Here is a 10,198-nt window from a genome sequence, read left to right as displayed (position 1 = left end):
AGGGAGCCCCGCCTGTTCCCAGCGGGCGGTGGGCGGAGCGGGCCTTGCGCGGCGTTGTTTTTAAAGAGAGACCACGTGGTTAGTTTCCTTCGCTAGGGCTGCCGTGCGCCTGCGTGCCGCGCACCGTCGGGATCCGAAGCCCCGCCCAGCTCAGCCCCACTTCCGGTCGGAACTGAGCGGCCGCCGGCTGCTCGTAAAGCCTCCTGGGGATGCTGGGGTCCCTTACTCGACCCCCCGCGGCCCCGCACAGGGATGGCTTCCTGGCGATGACGCGATTGCACTCGTCACCGGTGTCCCTTCCCTCTGAAGCCCGCAGCCGCCAGGTGTCCGGGGCGGGCGGGAGCCCGTGGCCGCACAGAGCGCGCGGCTGGTGCCGGACTGCGCTGCGGCACCACGCGCGTCCTCGGCCCCCGTGCGCTCCCGGCTGGCGCTGGGGTGGCGCCTTCGTGGCGTCCTGATGATTCGGCGTTTCCTGTGGTCCTTAAGCGAAGGCCGGGCTAGGGAAAGCGAAGCTGGAACCCGTGTTTGTCCTTTGGAGAACAGTAACCTCACGGGGGCTCTGGCCGCGACCAGCGGAGGGGCGGGCTGCCCCGTAAGGGGTGTGCGCGCGCAGTTCTGCTCTTCTCCTGTTCGTCACTTCTTTGGGGTTTTAGTTTTTGTTTCAAAGCTTTTGTTTTACCACCGTAAAGGTTTCCCCTGACGTCGCCTTACGCAGGCGCCAGTCCGGGGAGGGGGGCACTGGGCAGAGAGGAAAAGCCCCCAGTCCTGAGAAAACGAGGCCTGAGGGGGGAGGGGGGTGGTGTGGGGGGAGGGGGGTGGTGTGGGGGAGGGGGGTGGTGGGGGAGGGGGGTGGTGGGGGAGGGGGGTGGTGGGGGAGGGGGGTGGTGGGGGAGGGGTGGGGAGGCGGAGCCTCGTGCCGACTCAGTAATGATACAACTTGGAGAGTGTGTTTGGCCCCAGCATCCGCTGCGTCTAGGTATTTCCAAGATACTTCATGTTAAACAAAACATTTATTATTGAAGATTTCATACCCATGCTAATGTAGAGAGAAGGGTATCACGTGCCCACCAGCTGGGTTTCACACTTAATGACTCATGGCCCGTCCTATCTATGTCGCTGCCCGCTTCCCCTGCCACCCACCACCTGCATTATTTTGAGGAGGCCAACCCCAGACATCAAGAGTTTCAATCTGTAAACAAGCCGTTCAGTTATAATCTAGTTTACCTGACAATAGCCCTACAATGTAGGAAATAGTCTCATCTTACAAATGGAGAACCCGGGACTCCGAGAGGCAAATGGATTTACTCAGGATCACTTTCAAGGCCTGTCCTCAAAACTGTGTACCTATCAGCCCTGCGAGGTAGGTCGGCGTAATTGTCACCCAGAAAAGCCTATTACACCTGCCCGAATCGCACAGCTAATGAACGACAGAAGCAGCACTTGGACCTAGAATTTTTGAATTCCTGGCTTGTGCCTTTTCTACTTTGTCACACAACTTCCCACAAGCTCAAAAAACCGCTCGCTGGTGGCGGGTCTGCAATTTGCTGTCACTGCAGTCCCATTCTGCAGGGGACACTTGTCTGTGTTTGGCTGCCCAGCATCTGCAGAATCTCTTTGTGTTTGGGGATGTTGCTTCTGTTTGCGAGATCTTTTCCCCTTAGAGCTATGGTGGGGTGGGCCAATCAGACACAACCACCTAAGACTTGAAATGGAGAGCGAGTGGGCCGGCCGGTGGCTCAGGCGGTTAGAGCTCCGTGCTCCTAACTCCGAAGGCTGCCGGTCCGATTCCCACATGGGCCAGTGGGCTCTCAACCACAAGGTTGCCGGTTCGATTCCTCAAGTCCTGCAGGGGATGTTGGGCTGCGCCCCCTGTACCTAAGATTGAACACGGCACCTTGAGCTGAGCTGCCTCCCGGATGGCTCAGTTGGTTGGAGCGCCTGCTCTCAATCACAAGGTTACCGGTTCAACTCCCACAAGGGATGGTGGGCTGTGCCCCCTGCAACTAGCAATGGCAACTGGACCTGGAGCTGAGCTGCGCCCTCCACAACTAAGACTGAAAGGACAACGACTTGACTTGGAAAAAAGTCCTGGAAGTACACATTGTTCCCCAATAAAGTCCTGTTCCCCTTCCCCAATAAAAAAATCTTAAAAAAAAAAAAAGGGGAGAGCGAGTGGGGCCCATGAAGACCTCATTTTGGTAGTGGCACAGGTACCGCCTGCAGCATCCACTCTCCAGGGCCAGCGGCGGTATTGAATCCAGCTGCAGAGCCCAGCTGCCCGTGCTGGCGGTGCTGGTGGCAGCTATGGTGACCACAATAGTGTCCTCGCCAGAATCGCCCTGTGGCGTGCTTTGACTGGGTTTTGAATGTTTAGCTTCGCTTTGAGCTGTCCAATATCTTGTTGCTAAATTTCGTTTCTTTGAAAATTCAACAGTTTCGGTTGCTTGCCCTAGAGACCTCAAGCTGACACAGACACTCCCCGAGTTTCCAGCTCCCTGGGAATTTGCCTGAGTCTCTCTAACAGCAAGAGGGGGGAAGGTCAACACATGTTAGGCTGTGGGGGCCTAGGGGTTTGTTTGAGGTGGCTAGCCCTTGTGCACACACCTGTTCAGGTGTGTGGAGAAAAGGCAAGCTCACCAGCTGACGTCTTTACTGCGGAGCGTGTTCCGAAAGCCGCTGTGCTTTCACTACTCTTCCTCTCGGCTTCCCGGGCCACGTTCACGTGGCTGCCCTGTAGATGCCGCTGTTGCTCTTCTGCCTGCAGAACCGGGCGCCTAACAGAGGCTGTTGGTTACCAGATGGTCTTGCATGGGCACTGGAAAAGCTCTGGAGGCTGGAGGAGCCGTGTCTTTGATTCTTTACTCTCGGTGTCTCCTTTCCCATTCCCCCTGCATTGAGGCAGCATCTCTTCCTGTCCTGCCATCTATTTCCTTGCTCTGTCCAAACCCGGATTGGGCAAACAGCTCAGCTTCAGCAGCTGGACCAGGCGTTGTGCCCGCGACAGAGATGAGAACTGTCTTTTTCTGTGTGTGAGTAAAGGGCACCTAGTTTTATTGCCATTGTTTAGTTTTGATTTAGCATGGATGCCTGTGTGTGTATTGTGTGGCGCCTCTTGATGTCATGTTTTCTTCCACTCTCTTTAAATCTTTAGGGGTAGAATTTTAAACATCCAATGTTTAAGTTCAAGAGATTACGTTTAGATCATCCTTGGCCCCTGATATCAAACCTAAGCATTCTGTCAGTTATAATAGCTGTAATTTTCGCCACCTAGGACCCGGTCTTATAGTAAAATACGACCGGGTCTTATATTAATTTTTGCTCAAAAAGACACATGAGAGCTTACTTCTCACAATAATCCTACAGCGTAGGTGGTCTTACACTCATCTGATAGGTAAAACAAGGCTCACAGGACCAAGCAACCTGTCTGAGATCACGCAGATAGTCAACGGCCGAGCCTGTCTTCAGAACCTGGTCAGTTTCTCTCTAGTCCTTGGTCTTTCTACTTTGTCGTGTTATTAGCTTCCAAGAAAATTTCAGAATGTCAAGAGACAGATGGGCCAAACAGTTCTGAGTAACATTCAGATGGCACCCACCCTGCTTCCTACCCTTTGCCCAAAAGTGGGTCTCTGCAACTGGAGGGGCGTTTTGGGGCCCAAGCTAGAGTGGCTTCTGGGTGATTTGGAAGCAGACGGCGTGTTGGGTGGCCATGCTGGGTAGCCGGTGTCTGCATGCTAGAGGGCCATCTTTCAAAACTGGGAACATACTCTGACATTTTTACTTTCTTTTGTCCCATTGGCACTCTTATCGCATTGGGAACATTGAGGGAGCAGGTTTATCTTTACTTTTTAATAGAACTGTAGAAAGCTAGCCAGCATAATGCCTAACACAGAAGGGTTTTTAGAAGATTTTTGTTCTCCTTCCTGCATGTGATATGTGACCTAGCGTCTGGGAAAGGGTCCCACAGACCTTGGCTTCCAAACTAAATGATTCAATAAATATTTGCAAAGTGAGTGAATGGTGTCATACGTGTATGTCACAAAGTAGCTGCTCAAAGGACGTACCAGAAAAGGCAAAAGGGCCTTTTACCATCAGTGGTCTAATAGTTGAAATACTAAAAGCAATAAGGTAGTTCTCACTCATATCGCACCCAGTTCAATGCCTTTTGTTTCACGTAAGGTGGCTGCATTTTTGGTACGTCGCTCTTCAATCTGAAGATTGAACCTGCTGAACCTGCCCTGATGATGTTGGAAGGAGGGCTATAGAATTAGGATGGAATGGGGGCTGGCCACACTGGAGAAGAGATAATACACAGAAAGACAAAATTACCGAGGGCAATTAACATAAGACATTGGACTTTGACCACGCTAGGAGAAATGGAAAGGGAGAAAGCAAGAAGGAAGACAAAAGGAGAGGAATCTGACAGCAAATTCACGGAGTGGAGAAAAAGGGAAATGTGACCTGGGGACGGACAGGCTGTGTCAACGAAGGAGTGTCAGGGGCTGGACAGAAGGAACGGTGGGATTCAGACATTTGGTGTTTGCTCTTGGCTGAGATGTCAGCCTGTGTCTCCTGGAGGTGACATTTGTAGTACAATGGGTGGTTATTTGACTTACTTGTTTGCATATACCTGAGACTCTGCCTTCAACAAATAGCCAGGCAGGCATCACACATGAGGTAAGGGGCTTGGATGTCCGGGCTACACACATTCTCGACACCTCAACTGAAAAAAGTGGTAGCGAAGCTCATACTGCAAACTTCATGGCCTCACCTCGTGTGTAATCGAGTGCTTACTATTTTAACTAGCTCCATGCTGGATACTGTGGAGGATACAAAGATATTTGATTAAAAGTGAATGATTCTGGGGCCGGCTCAGTGGCTCAGGTGGTTGGAGCGCCGTGTTCCTAATGCCAAGATCCCTGATTTGATTCCCACATGGGCCATGAGCTGCACCCTCTACAGCTGGGATTGTGAACAACAGCTCTCCCTGGAGCTGGGCTGCTTGGAGGTTGGTATAAGCTGCTGAGTGCTGCTGCAGGCTACCGTGTGCCTCACAGCTGGGAGCCACCGTGAGCAGCTGGCAGCCCGCAAGAGCTGCTGTGAGTGGTCGACCGAAGACAGGTGACCGACTGCCTCAGCCGTGGGGAGCGCAAGGCTCCTAATACCAGCCTGGGCCAGGGAGCTGTGTCCTACACAACTAGACTGAGAAACAACGGCTTGAACCGGAGTGGGGGGGGGGGAGGCAGAAGAAGGGGGAAAAAGTGAATGATTCTGGGACAAGCTCTCCACGCAGCCTCCTCCGTTGCCTTTCCTCCTCCCCACCATTCCACCCTAGCTGAGGAACCTTTCTCATATGTATACAGAAGTAATCAGGCAGGAAATGTCCTCACAGTGAATCCTTTATCTCTACCTACCTGTTTGAGTCTATATGCACACCTTCCACCTTCTCTCTTGTTATCAAGAACAAAGTATTCCTGCTCCTTGGACCTCTCCACTTGACCTCTGGATCTCACCCTTCCCACCTCTCAAAGACCTTACTTCCTTCTCTCTCCTACATAATTTTCTCCCTTTCAGCCGGATCATTCCTGTTACTTCAAAATACTTTAGTGTTTCCCATCTTGTAAAAACGCTCCTGCGTCTCCATGTCGCCTTCCAGCCCCTGCCCAGACCTCCTCTCCTCGTCACAGTGAAACTTCTTGGCCTTCGGTAGTTGCTGTCTCCACGAGTCACCTCCCATTCTCTTCCTCGACTCCATCCTTTAGGGCTTCTTGCGTCACCACTCCATCCACGGAAAGGCGTCCCTTCTCGATCTTGCCAATTTTAGTAGTAACTTCTCAGTGTCTGGACCTTTCAGCAGTGTTTAGCATAGCTGGCCTGCCCCTGGTTGGCATGGTTTCCTCTTGACATCTGTGACATGCTCCAGCGACTTTGTCCTACCTCATAGGCATGTCTTCTCGATCGTATTTGCTTATCCTTCTTCCTTTGCTTGACCTCTCAATGTTGGACGAGCCCAGGCTCAAGCCTGAGCTCTGGTCCATTCTTGGCCTGCGTTGCCTGCCTAGAGGATCCCGTCCCGCCCTGTGGCCTTAAGAGGTACCGCGTCACTACAGTGGATCAGGTGGAAGTTGTGATGACAGTGGAAATGGAAAGAAAGGAACAGATGTTTGCAGATGGCTTCTACGTGTGTTATTCCAGCCCTGAGCTCCTGGATTATATTTCTAGCTGCCTCCTTAGAATCCCCACTTGGAGGTTGAAGAGACATCTCAAACTGAACACTTCGAAAATAGTAACCCTCTTCCTGCCACCCGTCCTATACCCTCCTCCAGTCATCCCTGTCTCAGGAAATGGCACCACCCGGTTATTCACCGCTAGAATCCAGGAATAATCCTCTTTCTGTCACCGTCCACACTCAATCCATTTAAAAGTCGTATAGACTCTTCCTCCAAAATAGGGGCTGATGAACCTTTGCCGTAAGGAGCCTGATGGTCAGTGACTTTGCAGGCCCTGTGGTCTCTTATCACCGCAATTCCACAAGGCCCTGGAACACAAAGTCAGCAGTAGACAGTACGTAGATGAGCAGGCGTGGCTGTGTTCCAGCGACACTTCATCTGCAGAAACAAGGGCCAGCTTTGGTCCATGGGCCGTCATTTGTTGGCCCCAAAAGATACCCCTGTTCTTTTCTATCTCCACTGTCACTACCCTAGTCTAAGCCACCAGTTTCTCACCTGAACCACTTGAGTTACCTTCTGATTCAATTCCCGTTTCTAGCCTCGTCCCTCGTCTTGTGCAGCCTCTGCCTCAAACCTCCAATGGCTTCCCACCCCTCTGGGGTAGATGCCAACTCCTGTCAAAGACCTTCAAAGCCCTGCATGCCCTGGCCCCGTCCCACCCCACTCTTCTTTCTCCTCCCTTGCTCTATTTCAGCCTCATTGGCCTTTCTGATTCATAAACAGGGCATGGCTCACTCCTTTCTAAGACTGTCGCTCTGGCTGTTTCTTTTACCGGATCTTCACATGGTGGTCACCTCCTCTGAGAAGCCTGTCAGGACCTCCCCAATCTAAAGTAGGAAAAGCTAACATTTATCACGGGCTCACTATATGTCAAGCCCTGTTATAATCTCTGAATATGAGCTATCTTATTCAATTCTCATCAAAAAAACCCCTCTGAATTAGATCCTGTTCTTATCTCTGCTTTATGGAGGAGGAAATTGGGGCCAAAGCAGATTATATAATTTGTCCGCAGTCATCGAGGAAGTAGCAGAGCTGAGATATAAACCAGGCTGTGTGGCTCTGGGGCCTGTGACCTGAGCCACCACTCTTTTCTGTCTATGTATTTTCATCATGGCATCTGTCACTATGTTGAGATTACATGTTCATTTATGTGTGTATGTTTGTCGAGTATCTCCCCTACAGCACAGAGCAGAGATTTGGTCTGTCTTTGGTCTCACCAAACTTCTAGCTTCTAGAACAGCGTCTGGCACACAGGAGACATTCAGTATTTGTTGAGCACACAAATAATAATTTTACTTTATAATAATTTATTGGTAGATTAACAAGTGTGTAACTATTCAAAGTACACCTTACCTTAGAATTCCTATCAAAGAAAGAAAACGATCAGATTCACGTACTCTAATTTCAGAAATGTTGAATTAGTTCATATTCTGATCAGCCCTCTCCTCTCCCCCAAATGATGTGAATTCGTTGGACTTTCGAATGTTACTTATAGAATTAGAAAGGACTCCTGTACATTTTAACGTTCTTATCCCCTTATCATGCTGCTTCCGGGCTACGTACGAGTGTGTTCACACGGTATTATTCAAGCACAACAACACTGAGGTCGGCATGAGTTCAAGGAGATGGTCGCTGCTGACCTGGTTGAATGCCTTCAATTTGAGGACAGATCTGTAAGAGCAGCTGTTTTATCACAGGAATGCTGCCTGGTGCAGTGGCCTCCTCGGCATCCTACGGATATAGCCGCCACCTGAGGCTATTCAGCTCTGATGATAAAAGTTTGCTGGGATATCTTCCTCTGGGATACAGCCTAACTTGGGAGAAGGCAGTTGTCAAGTCCACCTTTCCTCGGGATGCTGCATTGGCAGGATCACGCCCCAGCTTGTGAGTCACATGGCCCAAAATTATAAAGACCAGCTAACGACAGCTTAGAATATGTAAAGTTCAAAGACTCAGGTGGGGAAGTCCGGTCTCTGAGAGCTTTAGGAGGTATGCTTGCAGAAAGCTCTCCTGCCACTGAGTTGTGAAGTTTGTGTGTTGTGTGTTTTAGTTAAGTTCTTCCGGGCCAGCGGGAAACATCAACCCTGCTTAGCCCAAAGGCTGGATGATAAAAGGCTCTGAATCCTTAGAGGTGAGAAAATGTTCAGATTGAGTATTTGCAAATCCAGTTTGGGAGCACATGAGCCAATCCATTGACTAAAACGTATTGAACAGCCTGCTTGGTTTCCCACAGGCCTTTGCTGTCTGGGGGGTAGTGGAGAAGTATACTCTTCGACTTTTGAATTTGAAAAGTTGTGCGAATGAGTTTATATCTTGCGAAGGGAGAGCATAAAGTTGTATTCTGCAATGCCAGTGCCCAAAGCAGAGTTAAATCTTTGGGTGTTGACCACCCAGAATGCTGTGTGAGTGGGTGGGGCACGAACCCTCCATCCCTTTTGCAGCTCCCAAGCCGTCCAATGGTCATTTTCTCAAAATCCAGTTTATCGTTTAGGGTTTAGAGAATGCTTCTAAGGTGCAAGCCCCCAAGGGCCCCTCTGTTGTGTCTGTGCCAGGTGGAAGTTTACATGACCTCGCTCCAGTGATTCCAGTAGACTGTGGGCAGCTCTGAGAGTGCTGGGTTCCTGAGACGGGGGATAGCCCATGGATCGGAGAGCTGGTGGTTCTCCTCCCAACACCTCATCCATTCTGTCCCCCTCTCTGGAGGCTGACCTCTGTGGACTGCCTTGCCTGGCTGTTTTGCCCTCCGGCTCTGGTTGATTTTTGTCATGGGAGGAGATCAAATGGATCCACTGTGATTCTGGCCTTTGGCTGAATTACTTTGTGGCCACGTCTCCTGTTGGGTCTCACTGGGCTCTCCCAACATCATCCTCTCCCTGGGCCCTGCAGCTCTAGGGCTGCTGAAGGCTCCACTTTGACCTGGTCTCTGGGCACCTCACCTCTCTTTTGCTGATACCCTCACACCTCCCCACACCTCTGCACGCAGTGCCTTCATTACATTTATGTCAGTTAAACCCCTCTGAGTGTGCCATCTGTTTCCAGCAGGACGTGAAAGCGATACAGATGGTTATAGACCCGGGATTAACAGCGTGATCCTCTCCCTCTGGTTAGTGCCAGGCCGCAGCCCAACCATGGTCTCACTCTGGAGGAAGAACAAAGAGCTCAGAAATTTGTCACATGCCCGATTTCCAGAACGCTCTGGAATATGAGGCTCTGTTTAGGGAAGTGAGAAGTTATAGCCCTGGTCCATTTTGGCGGAGACCAGAATTCAGTTAGGTTTAGCCAAGGAAGAAAGTCCTCCAGCTAGAAAGGAACACGCTCTGTGTGGACAGAAAGCATGTAGCATTTTATTGGGCAGACAATGCATTTGCTTTTCTTACTGGACTTGGCTTTCATCTTGCATCACAGGGTTGGTTTTGATAGAGCCACCTAAGCTTTCCATTGATGGCAAAATTAGAAACCAGGATTTAATATTAGCCTATGTGGAAAATGATCAGTTGTTTAACAACCAAAAAGTGTCTGATCTTCTTTTGCTGTGATTAAAGGGATGAGAACTTAATATTTACTGGGCACCTCTATGCACCTGATAATGTAATAAATTATTGAAACTATTTTCTTTCTCCAATCTTTACACAATTCTGTGAGGTACGTGGTGTTACGCCCATTGTGCAGACAGGAAGTTTGGGCTCTGGGTTGTCAAAGGCATGAATGAGGTCCCATATCCCTTAGCTACAAGTGCAATGCAGCAAAGTAGTTGAGAGGGTGAGTTGTGGGCAAGAGACGCAAGTATGCGCCGTACGCCTCAGTTTGCTCATTTGTAGAAGGGGGTTACCAGGAGTCCCTGCTTCCTAGAGTTCTTATGGGAATTGAAATGAGAGGATGCATTTCTAGTGCTTACAGCCCGGCTTGGTACATTGTGTGCACTCCAGAAACTTGCTAATGTTCTTCTTGGATTTTAGCAGTCTAATTTGGAG

Source organism: Rhinolophus hipposideros, assembly GCF_964194185.1.
Source record: "Rhinolophus hipposideros genome assembly, chromosome: 20".
NCBI classification, from domain to species: Eukaryota; Metazoa; Chordata; class Mammalia; order Chiroptera; family Rhinolophidae; genus Rhinolophus; species Rhinolophus hipposideros.
The sequence above is the reverse complement of the archived record's forward strand: the minus strand, read 5'-3'. Positions refer to the sequence as shown.